This window comes from Hemitrygon akajei, chromosome 22 (assembly GCF_048418815.1).
Source record: "Hemitrygon akajei chromosome 22, sHemAka1.3, whole genome shotgun sequence".
Taxonomy (NCBI): Eukaryota; Metazoa; Chordata; class Chondrichthyes; order Myliobatiformes; family Dasyatidae; genus Hemitrygon; species Hemitrygon akajei.
The window spans coordinates 63,458,113-63,476,715 of NC_133145.1; the positions used below are offsets into that span (position 1 = coordinate 63,458,113).

Here is an 18,603-nt window from a genome sequence, read left to right on the forward strand (position 1 = left end):
TCCCTTTACTCCACTGTAGTACTGATACAAATTACTTTAGCTTCTCCTTTTTAAATTTCAAATTTGAATTTGATCATACTAAGATCACCTGCCCTTAATGGATCTTTTACCTTAAGCTCTTTAATCAATTTTAATCTATAAAACACTTGTGTAGAGTAGGAACAGACTGTGGCATGTTTCTGGTGCTAACACAGCATGCCTACAGCTTACTCTGCATACATACTTTGGACTGTGGGAGGAAACCGGAGAACCTGGAGGAAACCCACGCATTCGCAGGGTGAACATACAACCTCCCTATAGACAGTGGGAAGCAAACCTGGGTCACTGGCACTGTAATAGTGTTATGCTAACCGCGATACTCCCATGTCACCCCCATACCAGAGAATAAAGAGAAGGGAAAGAAAGGGAATTAAGTAATATTTGTACTGGGCATTCTGATAACGGAAGGTTAAGGCAGGAAGTGTGGGAGGAGGGGTGGAGAAAGCTGATATTGTTTCAATAGGTACATTTAATGTCAGAAAAATGTATACAATATACATTCCGAAATTCTCTTCCTTCGCAAGCATCCACAAAAATAGAGGAGTGCCCCAAAGAATGAATGACAGTTAAATGTTAGAAGCCCAAAGCCCCTCCCCCAGCTCCCCCCTCCCACGTATAAGTACCAGCAAAGCAACCAGCCCCCCCACCAGTAAAAAAGCATCGGCCACCCAAACCGAGCAGTCAAACGTGCAGCAAAGCGTCAATAAAGACACAGACTTGCAGTACCACAAAGACCACTCGTTCACCCGGTATTCGACATACCACAGGCTCTCTCTCCCTCAGAAGGGAAAAAGAGGTGTCCCTGTTTCCCAGCGAGAGGGGAGACATAACAAAACAACCCACTGATTTACGATGTTAAAAGTCCATTGCATCGCTTTTTTCGAGCTCTGTACCCAAAGAACTCGGGTCTCTGGGCAGACAGCCAGCAGCCATCTCACTGCTTTCGATCGTCCGTCTCCCACAACACACCAGTGTCCTGTAGCAGCACCGACCTCCAGAGCCACGAAATCCTGGAACCCTGAAGGCACGCTAGTCTTCTCGGCCGCGCCCTTGCACACTGCGCATGAGAGACAGAAAAAGAGTGAGAAAGAGAATGCATGAGAGAGGGAGGAAATAAGAGAAAGAAGATGTGAGAGCAAAAGGAGGAATTGAGTGGAAAGCTTGTGGATTTGTCCTGACTGTAATGAGTTCTTTGGGCCTGTGGGGGGCGCCAGACAGCGATGGTCTCTGAGCTTTATAGAGCACCTGAATTGGCTAATTGTTGTTTAACTAGAGAAGTTAATCACTTGTGCTTTTCTCCAGCGACCCACTCTTTGTGAGCCAGTCTCCCAGTGCTTTCTGTTTAAGCTTGTTAAGTTTATTTTGATTGGTTCGGGGATTCCGTGTTACTTGTATTATTTAAGTGGATGCCTGATTAGCACTAATCACAGGGTCCTAGTTTTGAGAAAGTTACATATCACGGTGTTGTTAGTCTGAGCCACAGATGTTCTTTTGGAATTAGGATGTATAAACTCCTGTCGCTGCCTCTACATTGGAGTCTCTCTTTTCACTTGGGTTCCGACATCACCAGTGCACACCGTGACACAGCCACTCTGACTGGTTGCATCACTGCCTGCCCGCAGAGGGTCATAGACTCAGCCAGCTTTCGGGTACAACCCACCCCACCATTGAGGGCATCTTCAAGAGGTGGTTCCTGAAGAAGGGAACATCCATCACTAAGGACCCTCACTATCTTCTCAATACTACCATCAGGAGAAGGCACTGGAGTCTGAAGGCCCACACTCAATGATTCATGAACAGCTTCTTCTGCTCCACCATCGGATTTCTGAATGGACATTCAACCCATCAACAGTCTCGTTATTGCTTTTATTTTTGTAATTTATAGATTTTTTTTATGTCTTTGCAGACCTGCTGCCATAAAACAACAAAATTCATGTCATATGTCAGTGATAGTAAATCTAATTCTGATTCTGTTTGTAGGAACCACTGCTGTGTTTTCTCTCAGCTGAAGCTTTGAAAAGAATTATTACAACCTGTGCAGACTGGCGGTAATATCAACACCTGAGAACCCCAGGGCCGCGTGCTCAGCCCGTGGCTCTACTCTCTCTATACCCATGACTGTGTGGCTAGGTATAGCTGAAATGCCATCTATAAGTTTGCTGATGATTCAAACATTGTTGGTAGACTCAGATGGAGATAATCCAGCTAGTTGAATGGTTTTGCAACAACAACCTTGAATTCAATGTTGGCAAGGCAAAAGATGTGATTGTGGACTTCAGGAAGAGTAAGATGAGGTAACACAAGCCAATCCTCATAGAGGCATCACAGGTGGAGAGACTGAGCAATTTCTAGTTCCTGGGTGTCAAGACCCCAGGGGATCTAACCAGGTTCCAACATATCAACGCAGTTATAAAGAAGGCAAGACAGTGACTTGTACAACAGCGCCCTTCCACCTCGGGTGACTGAAGAAGTTCAGCATGAGCCCCCAAATCCTCAAGACCTTCTGTAGGGGCATCACTGAGAGCATCTTGACTGACTGTATCACCGCCTGGTACAGGAACTGCAGAGAGTGATATGGACAGCTCAGCGCATCTGTGGATGCGAACTTCCCTCCATTGAGGACACTTACAGCAGCAGGTGCGTAAAGAAGGCCTGGAAGGTCATCGGGGACTTCAATCACCCCAACCACAAACTGTTCCAGCTGCTTCCGTCTGGCAAAAGCTACCAGCGTTAAAGCCAGGACCAACAGGCTACAGGACAGATTCTTTCTACAATCCATTAGACTTTTAAATTCACATGCCTGTACATTGCGATGGAGTCATAACGCAAGATCTTCACTTTGTGTAAGATTTAAATAAATTCAAATATATTTCATTAGGAGTCTGAGGAGATTTGGTTTGTCACCTAGTCTGACATTGGTGGTGGGGAAAATGCTAGAGTCGGTTATCAAAGATGTGATAACAGCACATTTGGAAAGAGGTGAAATCATCGAACAAAGTCAGCATGGATTTGTGAAAGGAAAATCATGTCTGACGAATCTTATAGAATTTTTTGAAAATGTAACTAGTAGAGTGGATAGGGGACAGCCAGTGGATGTGGTATATTTAGATTTTCAAAAAGCTTTTGACAAGGTCCCACACAGGAGATTAGTGTGCAAACTTAAAGCACACGATATTGGGGGTATGGTATTGATGTGGACAGAGAATTGGTTGGCAGACAGGAAGCAAAGAGTGGGAGTAAACGGGACATTTTCAGAATGGCAGGCAGTGACTAGTGGGGTACCGCAAGGCTCAGTGCTGGGACCCCAGTTGTTTACGATATATATTAATGATTTAGACGAGGGAATTAAATGCAGCATCTCCAAGTTTGCAGATGACACGAAGCTGGGCGGCGGTGTTAGCTGTGAGGAGGATGCTAAGAGGATGCAGGGTGACTTGGATAGGTTAGGTGAGTGGGCAAATTCATGGCAGATGCAATTTAATGTGGATAAATGTGAGGTTATCCACTTTGGTTGCAAGAACAGGAAAACAGATTATTATCTGAACGGTGGCCGATTAGGAAAAGGGGAGATGCAACGAGACCTGGGTGTCATTGTACACCAGTCATTGAAGGTGGGCATGCAGGTACAGCAGGCGGTGAAAAAGGCAAATGGTATGTTGGCATTCATAGCAAAAGGATTTGAGTACAGGAGCAGGGAAGTTCTACTGCAGTTGTACAAGGCCTTGGTGAGACCGCACCTAGAACATTGTGTGCAGTTTTGGTCCCCTAATCTGAGGAAAGACATTCTTGCCATAGAGGGAGTACAGAGAAGGTTCACCAGATTGATTCCTGGGATGGCAGGACTTTCATATGAAGAAAGACTGGATCGACTAGGCTTATACTCACTGGAATTTAGAAGATTGAGGGGGGATCTTATTGAAATGTATAAAATTCTAAAGGGATTGGGCAGGCTAGATGCAGGAAGATTGTTTCCGATGTTGGGGAAGTCCAGAATGAGGGGTCACAGTTTAAGGATAAAGGGCAAGCCTTTTAGGACCGAGATGAGGAAAAACTTCTTCACACAGAGAGTGGTGAATCTGTGGAATTCTCTGCCACAGGAAACAGTTGAGGCCGGTTCATTGGCTATATTTAAGAGGAAATTAGATATGGCCCTTGTGGCTAAAGGGATCGGGGGTATGGAGAGAAAGCAGGTACAGGGTTCTGAGTTGGATGATCAGCCATGATCATACTGAATGGCGGTGCAGGCTCGAAGGGCTGAAATGGCCTACTCCTGCACCTATTTTCTATGTTTCTAAAACACTAGAAAACTTCTACAGATGCACCGTGGAGAGCATTCTGACAGGCTGCATCACTGACTGGTACGGGAGAGTTGGGGACTGCACAGGATCGAAAGAAGCTGCAGAAACTTGTAAAATTAGTCAGCTAGTCTCTGTAGTATCCAGGACACCTTCAAGGAGCAGTGCCTCAGAAAAGTGACATCCAGTACTAAGTACCCTCATCACCCTGGGCATGCCTTCTTCTCACTGTACCACTGTACCATCAGGAAGGAGGTACAGAAGCCTGAAGGCACACACTCAGCAACTCATCACTTCCCCACTGCCATCCAATTTCTGAATGAACATTAAACCCTTGGACACTACCTCATTACTTTATTATTATTTCTGTTTTGCACTATTTTTAGTTGAACTGTTTAACATACACATGCTGTAATTGATTTACTTTTTTCCTGTATTATCATGTATTGCATTGTACTGCTGCAGAGTGCACATCCATGACATATCCCAGTGACAGTAAACCTGATTCTGATTCCAAAAAACTCTAGATTGTGGGAGTGTCTGTGAGAATTGAGAGCAGTTTTGGGCCCCATTTCAAAGGAAAGATATTCTGGCCCTGGAGGGTGTCCAAAGGAGGTTCACAAGAACAGAGCTGAGGAAGAATGTCTTCAGCCAGAGAGTAGTGAATCTGTGGAATTCATTATCACAGACGGCTGCAGAGGACAGGTCGTTGAGTGTATTTCAAGTGGAGGTTGATAGCAAAGGAGTCAACTGTTATGAGGAGAAGGCAGGAGAATAGGGTAGGGAGAGATAATAAATCAGTCATGATGGAATGGTGGAACAGACTGATGGGCTGAGTGGTATAATTCTACTCCTATGTCTTATAGTCTAGGAGTGATCCTGGAATTGAAAGGGGTAACAAATGAGGAGTGTTTGATTTCACCGGGCCTGTACTCGCTGGAGTTCAGAAGGATAAGTAGGGATCTCATTGAAACCAATCGGATACTGAAAGTCTTGGACAGAGTGGACACAGAGAGGGTGTTTCCAAGAGTGGGAGGGCGTAGGATCTGAAAGCACAGCCTCAGAATAGAGATGAGGTATTTCTTCAGACAGCGGGAGGTGTATCTGTGGAATTCATTGCCACAAACAGTTGTGGAGGCCAGGTCATTGGGTGTATTCAAGGCAGAGATTAATAGGTTGTTGATTAATAGTTATGGAGAATGGGGCTGGACCACGATAGCTTTTAGGCAACATGTCACCTGCAAATCTGCCAGGGTCCTCTAATGTATCCGATGTGGCCTCCTCCTCATCGATGAGTACCGTTGTAAATTGGGGAGTTTCATTGAGCGCCTCAGCTCATCCACAAGTGGAACTTCCTCATGGCCAAGTACTTTAATTCTGATTCCCATTCCCATTCCAACATGTCGTTCCTCTTGTGTCAAGATGAGGCTGAACTCAGAGTGGAGGAGCAACACCTTATATTCTGTCTGGGTGGCCTCCAACCTGAATATCGATTTCTCCTTCTGATAAAAGAAAAATTCCCTCCCCCCCTCCTCTTCTTTTATTCCTGACTCTGGCCTCTTATCTCTCCTCACCTGCCTATCACTTCCCCCTGGGTCCCCCCTCCTTCCCTTTCTCCTGTGGTCCACACTCCTCTCCTATCAGATACCTTCTTCTCCCAACATTTACCTTTCCCACCCACCTGGCTTCACCTAACTATCTCCCCCCTCCCCCCAGCCTTTTTATTCTGGCATTTTCCCCCTTCCTTTCCAGTCCTGATGAAGGGTCTTGTCCCAAAACATTGACTGTTTATTCATTTCCATTGATATGCTGAGTTTCTCTAGCATTTTGTGTGTGTACAGACGATTGGGTGAAGGAATGATTCGATGGGCTGAATGGCCTTGTGAGCTGTCCCTGAGGTTTGGATGTCGTCTGAATATGTAGCAGGTTTCCTTGTGCCTTTCTGACGCCTGTTTCTCCTGGTGAACAATGGGTTATTGCTTCATATCTCGTTCAGAGAGAAAGGAGTTCCCTGGGCAAACAATGTGTGTTCAGAATGCTTTGGCAGTGAAATGGAGCCTGTCATTTACTCCGGGTCCTACTGACAGCTCCAGAGACAGATGCTGGAGCTGCTAATGGATGTCAACTGCTCCCCAAGTAAACCGCAAACCTGAACTCTCTCTGCTGTGTCTGTAATTTGTATAATATGAATGCCACCGAGTGCACAGAGAGCCCCCGAGAACCTGAAATTAAACTGATTGAGCCTCTGGGGGAACCCTGACAATCTCGGTGAGTCCTTCAGAGAAACCAGCCTCAGGAGGCAGACACACTGTGAAAGGAACTTTAAGGAGTAAAAGGTGCCACAAATTCAGTGAAGATGTGAGAATTCCCCATGCTGGCTCCCCTCTCAGTCCTTCTCTTCTCCTCACCTGTCCATCATCTCCTTCCCTTTCCCACGTGCTCCACTGTTCTCTCCTATCAGATTCCTTCTTCAGTGACAACTACTCTGTCTGGGTAGCCTCCAAACTGATGGCAGTTACATCAATTTCCCTAGCTTCCAGTTATCTCTCCTCTCCTCCCCCTTCACTCTTCTTCCAGTCCTCATGCTGGCTGCCTTCTTTCAGCACTCCTCTTCTCCTCACCTGCCCATCATCTCCCTCTGGTGTCCCTCCTCCCTCCCTTTCTCCCAGAATCCGCTGTTCTCCTGTATTAGATAAACACACACACAGGGGGTTCTGCAGATGCTGGCAGTCCAGAGCAGCACACACAGAAAGCTAGAGGAGGCCGCATCTATGGGAATGAACACACAGTTAATATTCCAGGACGAGACCCTTCATCAGGGCTGGAAAGGGAGGGGGAAGATTATAAACTTATCCAGCTCCAGCTCCATCACAGACACCAGCCACTCAGCAAAAAGGCATCACCGAGGACACACTCTCTTATTGCTACCATCAGGGAGGAGGTACAGGAGCCTGAAGGCCCACACTCAACGTTCCCACAGCAGCTTCTTCCCCTCTGCCATCTGATTTCTGAACAGACAATGACCCTGTGAACACTACCTCAGTAGTTTTCCCTCTTTCTTTGCACTACTTATTTAATTAAATTTTCTTAATTTATATATACTTACTGTAATTTATAGTTTTTGGTTCCTCAAGTTGTCATAGCTGGGGATAATCTCCCACTACCTATTAAATGCTCCCAATGGCGAACACCTCAAAATGCCTCTGACAACCGAGTCCCGCTCCTGGCCTTCACATCTGGATTAGTTTAATCTGTTCTTTTCTCTATCGATGACTATGATCATTCTTGGCAAACTTTTCTACAGAAGTGGTTTGCCATTGCCTTCTTCTGGACAGTGTCTTTACAAGACGGGTGAGCCCAGCCATTATCAATACTCTTCAGAGTCAGTGGTCGCATAATCAGGACTTGTGACATGTATCAGCCACTTATACGACCATCCACCACCCGCTCCGGTGGCTTCACGTGACCCTAATCCAGGAGGTGGGGGCTAAGCAAGTGTTACACTTTACCCAGGGGTGACTTGCAGGCTAGCAGAGGAGAGGGAACCCGCACACCTCCTTTAGTAGAGACGTATCTCCACCCTACCACCCAAATTATTATGGTAGAGCGACCCAAACTAAAAACAATACCACAACCACAAGTATTCATACCCAAACTAAAAACAATACAAGTATTCATTTAGGAAGTCCTAAATGAATACTTTGCTTCAGTATTCACAAATGAAAAGGATCTTGATCGGGATGAGGTCGAAGTAGAGCAGGCCTGTGTGCTGGACAGTGTGGAGATTAAGGAAGAAGTAGTGCTGGATCTTCTTAAAAACATTAAGATTGATAAATCCCCAGGGCCTGATATGATACACCCCAGGTTGTTGTGGGAACTGAGAGAAGAGATCGCAGGAGCATTAGCCATGATCTTTGAATCCTCTTTGGCTGCAGGGGAAGTGCCGGAGGACTGGAGAATGGCAAATGTAGTTCCCTTGTTTAAAAAAAGTAATAGGGAGAAACCTGGGAACTATAGACTGGTGAGTCTTACGTCAGTGGTATGCAAACTACTGGAAAGGATTCTTAAGGATAGGATCTATGAGCATTTGGAGAAGTACAGTCTACTCATGGATAGTCAACATGGCTTTGTTTGGAAGATCGTGCCTCACGAGCCTGATTGAGTTTTTTGAAGAGGTAACAAAAGAAATTGATGAGGGTAGGGCAGTGGATGTGGTCTACATGGACTTTAGCAAAGCATTTGACAAGGTCCCTCATGAGAGACTCATCCAGAAAGTCACGAGGCATGGGATAAGTGGAACCTTGGCTGTTTGGATAAAAAATTGGCCTAAAGGAAGATAGCAGAGGGTAGTTGTGGAAGGAAAGTATTCTGCCTGGAGGTCGGTGACTAGTGGAGTGGTGCAGGGATCTGTCCTGGGACCCCTGCTATTTGTGATTTTTATAAATGACCTGGATGTAGAGGTGGAAGGATGGGTGAGTAAGTTTGCGGATGACACGAAGATTTGAGGAGTTGTGAATGGAGCTGTAGGTGGTCGAAGGTTACAAGAGGATATAGGCAGGCTGCAGAGTTGGGAAGAAAAATGGCAGATGGAGTTCAATCCGGACAAGTGTGAGGTGATGCATTTTGGAAGGACAAACCAGAAAACTGAGTACAGGATTAATGGTCAGTTACTTAAGAGTGTGGATGAACAAAGGGACCTTGGGGTTCAAATCCATACATCCCTCAAGGTCGCTGCACAGGTTGATAGGGTAGTTAAGAAGGCCTATGGAATGCTAGGCTTCATTAACAGGGGGATTGAGTTCAAGAGTAGAGAGGTCATGTTGCAACTCTACAAATCTCTGGTGAGACCTGTGAGAATCTGGTGAGTATTGTGTTCAATTCTGGTCACCTCATTATAGGAAGATGTGGAAGCTATGGAGAGGGTGCAGAGGAGATTTACCAAGATGTTGCCTGGTTTGGAGAACAAGTCATATTAAGCAAGGTTAGCAGAGCTGGGACTTTTCTCTTTGGAGCGTAGAAGAATGAGGGGGGACTTGATAGAGGTCTACAAGATTATGAGAGGCATAGATAGGGTGGATAGTCAGTACCTGTTTCCTAGGGCACCAATAGCAAACACCAGAGGGCATGTGTACAAAATTAAGGGAGGGAAGTTTAGGGGAGACATCAGGGGTAAGTTTTTTACACAGAGGGTTGTGAGTGCCTGGAATGACTTGCCAGGGATGGTGGTGGAGGCTAAAACGTTAGGGGTATTTAAGAGCCTCTAGGACAGGCACATGGATGAAAGAAAAATGGAAGGTTATGGGGTAGTGTGGGTTTAGTACTTTTTCTTAAGAATTATATGGGTCAACACAACATGGAGGGCTGAAGGGCCTGTACTGTGCCATAGTGTTCTATGGTTCTAACTACAGTCTCACCAATGCCCTGTACAGCCTTTGCAATGTGACTGTTTTGATTTTCCATAAGACCGTAAGGCATAATGGGTTAGTAGGTTAATTGGTCACATGGGTCAAATTGGGTGTTGTGGGCCAGTAGGGCCTGTATCACTAAATAAATATAAATAAAAGTTACAAATTTATTTTCTAATTCAACCCAATACTCCTGTCTTCTCTCTATAACCTTTGACACCCTAACTATTTACAAAGTGATCAACCGTTGCTTTAAATATACCCAAATACTCTGGCCTTCACAGCTGTCTGTGGCCATGAATTCCACAGATTCACCACCCTCTGGGTAAAGAAATTCCTCTTCAGCTTTGTTCTAAATGGACGTCCCTCTATTCTGAGGCTGTGCTCTCTGGTCCTAACTATCGGAAGCATCCCATCCACATCGACTCTATCCAGGCCTTTCAATATTCAATGGGATCCCCACTTATTACTGTCTGAACTCCAGCAAGTACACGGCTAGAGACACCAAATGCCTCTCAGACGTAAATCATTTTGTCCCCTGGATCATTCTAGCAAACCTCATCTGGACCGTTTCCAACACCGCCACACCCTTCCTTAGATAGGGGACCCAAATGATCTGATCAACGCCTGAAAGAGCTTCAGCATTCCATCGTTGTGTTTGTATTCCACTCCCCTCAAAATGAAAGCTGGCATTGTACCTCCCTTCCTTACCACTGCCCCAACTTGCCAGTTTATTTATTTCACAAACAAGGGGAAATCTGCAGATGCTGGAAATCCGAGCAACACACACAAAATGCTGGAGGAACTCAGCAGGTCAAGCAGTGTCTATGGTCAGAGTAACACACACAAAATGCTGGAGGAACTCAGCAGGTCAGACAGTGTCTATGGTCAGAGTAACACACACAAAATGCTGGAGGAACTCAGCAGGTCAGACAGTGTCTATGGTCAGAGTAACACACACAAAATGCTGGAGGAACTCAGCAGGTCAGACAGTGTCTATGGACAGAGTAACACACACAAAATACTGGAGGAACTCAGCAGGTCAGACAGTGTCTATGGACAGAGTAACACACACAAAACGCTGGAGGAACTCAGCAGGTCAGGCAGTGTCTATGGTCAGAGAAACACACACAAAACGCTGGAGGAACTCAGCAGGCCAGGCAGTGTCTATGGACAGAGTAACACACACAAAATGCTGGAGGAACTCAGCAGGCCAGGCAGTGTCTATGGTCAGAGTAACACACACAAAATGCTGGAGGAACTCAGCAGGTCAGACAGTGTCTATGGTCAGAGTAACACACACAAAATGCTGGAGGAACTCAGCAGGTCAGACAGTGTCTATGGACAGAGTAACACACACAAAATGCTGGAGGAACTCAGCACGTCAGACAGTGTCTATGGTCAGAGTAACACACACAAAATGCTGGAGGAACTCAGCAGGCCAGGCAGCGTCTATGGTCAGAGTAACACACACAAAATGCTGGAGGAACTCAGCAGGCCAGGCAGCGTCTATGGTCAGAGTAACACACACAAAATGCTGGAGGAACTCAGCAGGCCAGGCAGCGTCTATGGTCAGAGTAACACACACAAAATGCTGGAGGAACTCAGCAGGTCAGACAGTGTCTATGGTCAGAGTAACACACACAAAATGCTGGAGGAACTCAGCAGGTCAGACAGTGTCTATGGTCAGACTAACACACACAAAATGCTGGAGGAACTCAGCAGGTCAGACAGTGTCTATGGTCAGAGTAACACACACAAAATGCTGGAGGAATTCAGCAGGTCAGACAGTGTCTATGGTCAGAGTAACACACACAAAATGCTGGAGGAACTCAGCACCTATGGAAAAGACGTTCTGGGCCGAGACCCTTCCGCAGGACACAGGTTTATATATTTGGAGACACAGTATGGTAACAGGCCCAACCAGCACGCACTGCCCAGTTGCTCCCATGTGACCAATTAACCTACTAACTTTGGAATGTGGGAGAAAACCGGAGCGCGGAGGAAACCCATGCGGCCACGGGGGAGAATGTACAAACTCCTTACAGACAGCGGTGGGAATTGAACCCAGGCCACTGGTGCTGTAATACAGGTGTCCCCCGCTTTACGAATGTTCGCTTTTACAAAAGACCTACATTAGTAACCTGACAAAGGGTCTCGGCCTGAAACGTCGACAGTGCTTCTCCCTATAGATGCTGCCTGGCTTGCTGTGTTCCACCAGCATTTTGTGTGTGTTGTTTGAATTTCCAGCATCTGCAGATTTCCTCGTGTTTGCACATTGGTAACCTGTTTTCGCATTACAAAGAGGATTTTCGCTTTTATGAAAATTTTTCACATATAAATTAATATGCCATTTTGGCTTAAGAAAGGTTTCATAGGAGTGCTCTACCTTTGTGAAGCGGGGGGGGGGGGCACCTGTAGTGTTATGCCCACTACAATGCTACCGTGCTGCCCAGCATTTTTAACCTCCAGGGAATGCGGCACTAAGATGTGGATGCACTGGAGATTGCTGAGGAAGTCCATTTGAACGTTGCCTGGATTGGACGCTGTTGATTATGGGATAAAGTTACTCTTGAGCCTGGAGGTCAGTGCTTCCAGGCTTTTGTATCTTCTGACCGATGGGAGAGGGGAGAAGACAGAATGTCTAGGGTCTTTAATTATGTTAGCTGCTTTACCAAGGTAGTGGTAGTGCAGTTAGACTGCACAGAATTGCTTAACAGACGTATGCTAGCAAACTTTAAAAAGAAGTGGTTTCTGACAGGACTTTCCCCCCTTAATACCCGACTAGTTCACCAAGGCAGTGAGGGACTGAGGTCATTCTCATTTGCTCACCAGTATCTTCAACATCGCCAGCTGAAGGTCACAGCAGCACAGAGGCTACATAACTGGCATTCCAGGGACACCAGTTCAAATCCTGTCATGGCTGCTGGCCAAATTTAAATTCACTTACACCAGATGTAAAATGCTGGTTTTATAAATTACCACCTTCGAAGCCGTTAGGTGGCCATAAAAACATACCTGGTCCTCTGCTGTGCCTCAGGGAAGGGAATGTCCTGTCCTTACCTGATGTGGTCCATGACCACACCAGACTCACCATTGAACTCCTGACAGGTAGCTCTGAGAGAATTACCTTTGTAAATCTCGTACTTACTGTGAGTTCTGTATCTCTGGGAGGTGAACACAAAGGATTCTGCAGATGCTGGAAATCCAGGGCAACACACAGGGTGCTGGAAGAACTCAGCAGGTCGGGCAGCATCAATGGAGGGGATTAAATGAGTCCTGAAGCAGGGTCTTGACCTGAAATGTCGTCTGTTTCTTTGCGCCATAGCTCTGGATTCCAGCAATTGCAGGATCTTGTGTTTAAGAACAACTTACAAGATTATTTTGTTTTATTGAGGCTCTGATTGTCACGCCTATCACAACACTTCACTTCCCTCGATGAAGTGTCCTGACTTGTAACATCGACTGCTCTTTCCCCTTCATAGATGTTACCTGACCTGCTGAGTTCCTCCAGCATTCCGTGTGTGCATTGAGAGAACCCAGCCTTGTGCAGGAATCCCTTTTCATTCTGCTGAATCCCAGCAGCCTTTCCGAGGAACGGCAGACGGTTCTGAAGGTGATCTATGGAGTTCTATCTTGTGTGTGAGTGGGAAGAGGTTACTGGTTGAGTTATTGCCTTTCACTGATTCCTGGCTCTCTGGTGCTTCATTTAAAGATGCTACAACTAACTGCTGACAGAATTTGGAGTGGTGAGCGAGGTCTGACACAGACGGTGTTTGGAGGTTAAATGTAAGGACGGGCTTTATTTGTTAGATGTACATCGAAATATACAGAGAAACCTATCATTTGCATCGACACCAAACACAGTCTATGGATGTGCTGGGGGCAGCCCACAAGTATCGCTAACATAGCATGCTCTCAATTTACTGACTTACTAGTACATCTTTGGACTGTGGGAGGAAACCCATTCTGTCACGGGGAGAATGTATAAACTCCTTCCAGACAGCATCAGAAATGGTACCCGGTCGCGCGCGCTGTGCAGTGTCGTGCTAACCGCGATGCGACCACGCTGTCCATGTTTGCCGATTGGTGGAAAGTGACAGGAAAAATTAACGTTGATAACAGTCAGATGGAAGCTGCGTGGGAAAGGCAAAAGACACAAGGCCGAAACACGGCTCCACTGAATGACTCGAACAAGAAGTACGCTGAACCTAATGAAGGCTGCACAGCAGGAGAGATGGAGCTCCTCAGGTGGTCCGTCACTGTCCCATCTCCAAAACCATCCATCCCACCTCGTTCAAACGTTCGTGGCTGCCACCTGCTGGGATATACTGCTCCCTCCTGAGCTGTTCTGGCACCCAACACAATGTTGTAGTGGGAGTGTGCAATGTCCTGCCGGGGGTCTCGGAGAGGCAGGGACACAGGGACAGGGAAGAGACTCTTAGAGAGGCAGATGGATGAGAGACACTGCACATAGAACGCAAGGGAAGAGATACATTGATAGGGAAGGCTGAGTGAGGGAAGTGTTTCTATTTAGAATGAAGGAGGATGAGAGGTGACTTGACAGACGATGACAAGTGATCGAGTGGAGAGTTAGTGCCTCTCCCCCAGAGTGGAAGTGCCCATAGTTTGAAGGTGGTTGGAGGTTGGTACAGGCAAGATGTCAGAGGTAGGTTTTTTTTACACACAGCATGGTGGGTGTGTGGACACCATATCAGGGGTGGTGATGGAAGCTAAGGCATTAGGGATATCGGAAAGACTCTGAGGCACGTAGATGGAAACAAAAGGGGGAACTTGGGCTGTGTAGGAGTGAAGGGTGTTTATATCCAGAGTTCTGCACAACACTGGGTCTGGCCCATGTGGGACAGCACCAGGCTTTAGAAGGGGTGGCAGAGAAGAGGGAGAAGGTTCAAAAAGTGGTCTATAAATATGCACAGTCCTCAAAAAAGACATAGAATGTAAAATAAAAGAATTAAAATATTCAGATATTCTGGCTGGCTCATTATAGGAAGGATGTGCATGACTCTAGAAGAGATGAACAAGGTTGGTTCCAGGAACACGGCAGAATCGATCAGAGAGGCTGGAACTGTTTACTTTGAGAAAGAAAGGCCGAGTGGAGATTTGATAGAAGGCAAGAAGATACTGAGGATTGTCGATGTGGGAGACTGTTCCCTCCAGTGGAAGCGTCCAGCACTAAATGACATAGGCATAAAATAAAGATGCAGGGAATTAATAGTGACTTCAGGAAAAATGGCTTTACATCACGTGTGTATGGAATTGGAGTATAATGCCTGCAGAAGTGAAGGAAGCAGTTTACACGTGATTGAAGGGAGAATTGATTCAACTACAGTGAGGAAAATTATTCAGAAAGGAGGAGTGTTACAGAGGGACTGTGTCAATGAGGGAGTTGTGTTACAGAGAGAAGTGTGATACAGAGTTAGGTGTGATACACAGGGAGGTGTGTTACAGGGGAGGTGTGATACGAGAAAGATTGGAACATTGTGGGAGGTGTAGCTGGGGGTGGAAGGTTTAAGTGTGAAGGATGAGTTGCTGAGGTGTGATACGAGGAAGTTTGGAACATTGTAGGAGGTGTAGTTGAGGGCGTGAGGGATGAGTTGCTGAGGTGTGATACGAGGAAGTTTGCAACATTGTAGGAGGTGTAGTTGAGGGTGTGAGGGATGAGTTGCTGAGGTGTGATACGAGGAAGTTTGGAACATTGTAGGAGGTGTAGTTGAGGGTGTGAGGGATGAGTTGCTGAGGTGTGATACGAGGAAGGTTGGAACATTGTGGGAGGTGTAGTTGAGGGTGTGAGGGATGAGTTGCTGAGGTGTGATACGAGGAAGTTTGGAACATTGTAGGAGGTGTAGTTGAGGGTGTGAGGGATGAGTTGCTGAGGTGTGATACGAGGAAGTTTGGAATGTTGTGGGAGGTGTAGTTGAGGGTGTGAGGGGTGAGTTGCTGAGGTGTGGAATGTATGTGTGGGATGAAGGTTTAGTTCCAAGACCATAGACACAGGAGCAGAATGAGGTCATTCAGCCCATCGCATCTGCTCCACCATTCCACCTTGGCTGATCCCAGATCCCACTCAACCCCATACACCTGCCTTCTCGCCACATCCTTTGATGCCCTGGCCAATCAGGAACCGATCAACTTCCGCCTTAAGTATACCCACGGACTTGGCCTCCACTGCAGTCTGTGACAGAGCATTCCACAGACTCACTACTCTCTGGTTAGAAACATTCCTCCTTACCTCTATCCTAAAAGGTTGTCCCTCAATTTTGAGTCTGTATCCTTTAGTTTTGGATAACCCCACCTTGGGAAACATCCTTTCCACATCCACCTTTTCTAATCCTTTCAATATTTGGTAGGTTTCAATGAGATTCCTGGGCATTCTTCTAAACTCCAGTGAGTATTTATGTTAACCCCTTCATTCCTGGAATCATCCTCGTGAACCCCTCTGAACTCTCTCCAATGACAAAAGAACATGAGAACATAAGCAATAGGAGCAGGAGTCGGCCATCTGGCCCATCGAGCCTACTCTGCCATTCAATAAGATCATGGCTGATCTGACCATGGACTCATCTCCACCTACCTGCCTTCTCCCCTCATAACCTTTAATTCCTTACAATAATCTGTCCAACCTTGTCTTAAATATATTTACTGAGCTAACCTCCACTGCTTCATTGGGCAGAGATTCACCACTCTCTGGGAAAAGCAGTTCCTCCTCATCTCCGTCCTAAATCTACTCCCTCGAATCTTGAGGTCAACCCATTCTTTCTGAGATATGGGGCCCAAAACTGTTGACAATACTCCAAGTGCAGCCTGACTGGTGTCTTGTAAAGCCTCAACTTTCTCTCCTTGCTTTTATATTCTATATCAGGGGTGTCAAACTCATTTTAGGTCACGGGCCGGATTGAGAAAAACGCAGCTTCATGCAGGCCGGATCAGTCGGACGCGTGCGAACGCAGCTTTCGTTGCTTCCGTTTTTTCAGCCTGCTCTCATGTGTCTCAGTCTCTGCTATAACTACAAAGTGTTTCAGTTTACAAATTCCGTTTCTTTTGAAGAAGACTGCCAAGCAAGACTGCTGAATAAACACTAAAAACCCTGAAAACCTGGTACCTGAATAAACTCAGCATTTGTCATATCATACGCCATAGGCGCTTCGATTACTGGGGCCAGCTTTAATAGTAATTAGATATTATCTCGCGGGCCAAAGATAATTCCACCGCGGGCTGGATTTGGCCCGCGGGCCTTGAGTTTGACATATATGTTCTATATGGTGATTACAATTTTATCTCCTTTACCATAGCATTGGAGAGGATTAGGAACAGACAAGTTAGGAAAGTGTTTAATTGGAGTAAAGGGAAATCTGATACTATCAGGAAAGAACTTGGAAGCATAAATTAGGAACATATGTTCTCAGGGAAATGTTTGGAAGAAATGTGGCAAATGTTCAGAGGATATTTGTGTGGAGTTCTGCATAGGTATGTTCCAATGAGACAGGGCAAGGATGGTAGGGTATAGGAACCATGGTGTATTAAGGCCGTTAGGGTGGCGGTGGGGTCAGGGTGACAGTGATGGGGTCAGTGTAGGGGTAGGGGTCAGGGTGACGGTAGGGGTCAGGGTGGCGGTAGGGGTCAGTGTGACGGTAGGGGTCAGGGTGACAGTGATGGGGTCAGTGTGATGGTAGGGATCAGGGTGGCAGTAGGGGTCAGTGTGCCGGTGGGGGTCAGTGTGACGGTGGGGGTCAGGGTGACAGTGATGGGGTCAGTGTGACGGTAGGGGTCAGGGTGGCGGTGGGGGTCAGGGTGGCGGTAGGGGTCAGTGTGATGGTAGGGGTCAGTGTAGGGGTAGAGGTCAGTGTGATGGTAGGGGTCAGTGTGACGGTGGGGGTCAGTGTGACGGTGGGGGTCAGTGTAGCGGTGGGGGTCAGTATAGGGGTAGGGGTCAGTGTGATGGTAGGGGTCAGTGTAGGGGTAGGGGTCAGTGTGATGGTAGGGGTCAGGGTGGCGGTAGGGGTCAGGGTGCCGGTGGGGGTCAGGGTGGTGGTGGGGGTCAGTGTGACAGTGACGGGGTCAGTGTGACGGTAGGGGTCAGGGTGGCGGTGGGGGTCAGGGTGGCGGTAGGGGTCAGGGTGGCGGTAGGGGTCAGTGTGATGGTAAGGGTCAGTGTAGGGGTAGGGGTCAGTGTGACGGTAGGGGTCAGTGTGACAGTAGGGGTCAGTGTGATGGTAGGGGTCAGTGTGACAGTAGGGGTCAGTGTGATGGTAGGGGTCAGGGTGCCGGTGGGGGTCAGTGTGACGGTAGGGGTCAGGGTGGCGGTGGGGGTCAGTGTGACGGTGATGGGGTCAGGGTGGTGGTAGGGGTCAGTGTGATGGTAGGGGTCAGTGTGATGGTAGGGGTCAGTGTGACGGTAGGGGTCAGTGTAGGGGTAGGGGTCAGTGTGATGGTAGGGGTCAGTGTGACGGTAGGGGTCAGTGTGATGGTAGGGGTCAGTGTGGCGGTAGGGGTCAGGGTGCCGGTAGGGGTCAGGGTGCCGGTAGGGGTCAGTGTGACGGTAGGGGTCAGGGTGGCGGTAGGGGTCAGGGTGGTGGTGGGGGTCAGTGTGACGGGGTCAGTGTGACGGTAGGGGTCAGGGTGGCGGTGGGGGTCAGTGTGACGGTGGGGGTCAGGGTGGCGGTAGGGGTCAGGGTGCCGGTAGGGGTCAGTGTGACGGTAGGGGTCAGGGTGGCGGTGGGGGTCAGGGTGGCGGTGGGGGTCAGTGTGACGGTAGGGGTCAGTGTGATGGTAAGGGTCAGTGTAGGGGTAGGGGTCAGTGTGACGGTAGGGATCAGAGTGGCGGTGGGGGTCAGTGTGACGGTGAT

General features: G+C 47.4%; 1 long non-coding RNA gene across 1 annotated transcript in view; it reads right to left on the minus strand.

Annotated features, from left to right (window-relative positions):
* Positions 1 to 771: 771 nt before the first annotated feature.
* The window catches only part of LOC140714903 (uncharacterized), a 42,687-nt gene continuing 24,855 nt past the window's right edge, over positions 772 to 18,603 (minus strand). The window contains exon 3 of the long non-coding RNA XR_012096028.1: positions 772 to 1,096. This is a non-coding gene — a long non-coding RNA (uncharacterized lncRNA). The remainder of the gene's footprint in view (positions 1,097 to 18,603) is intronic.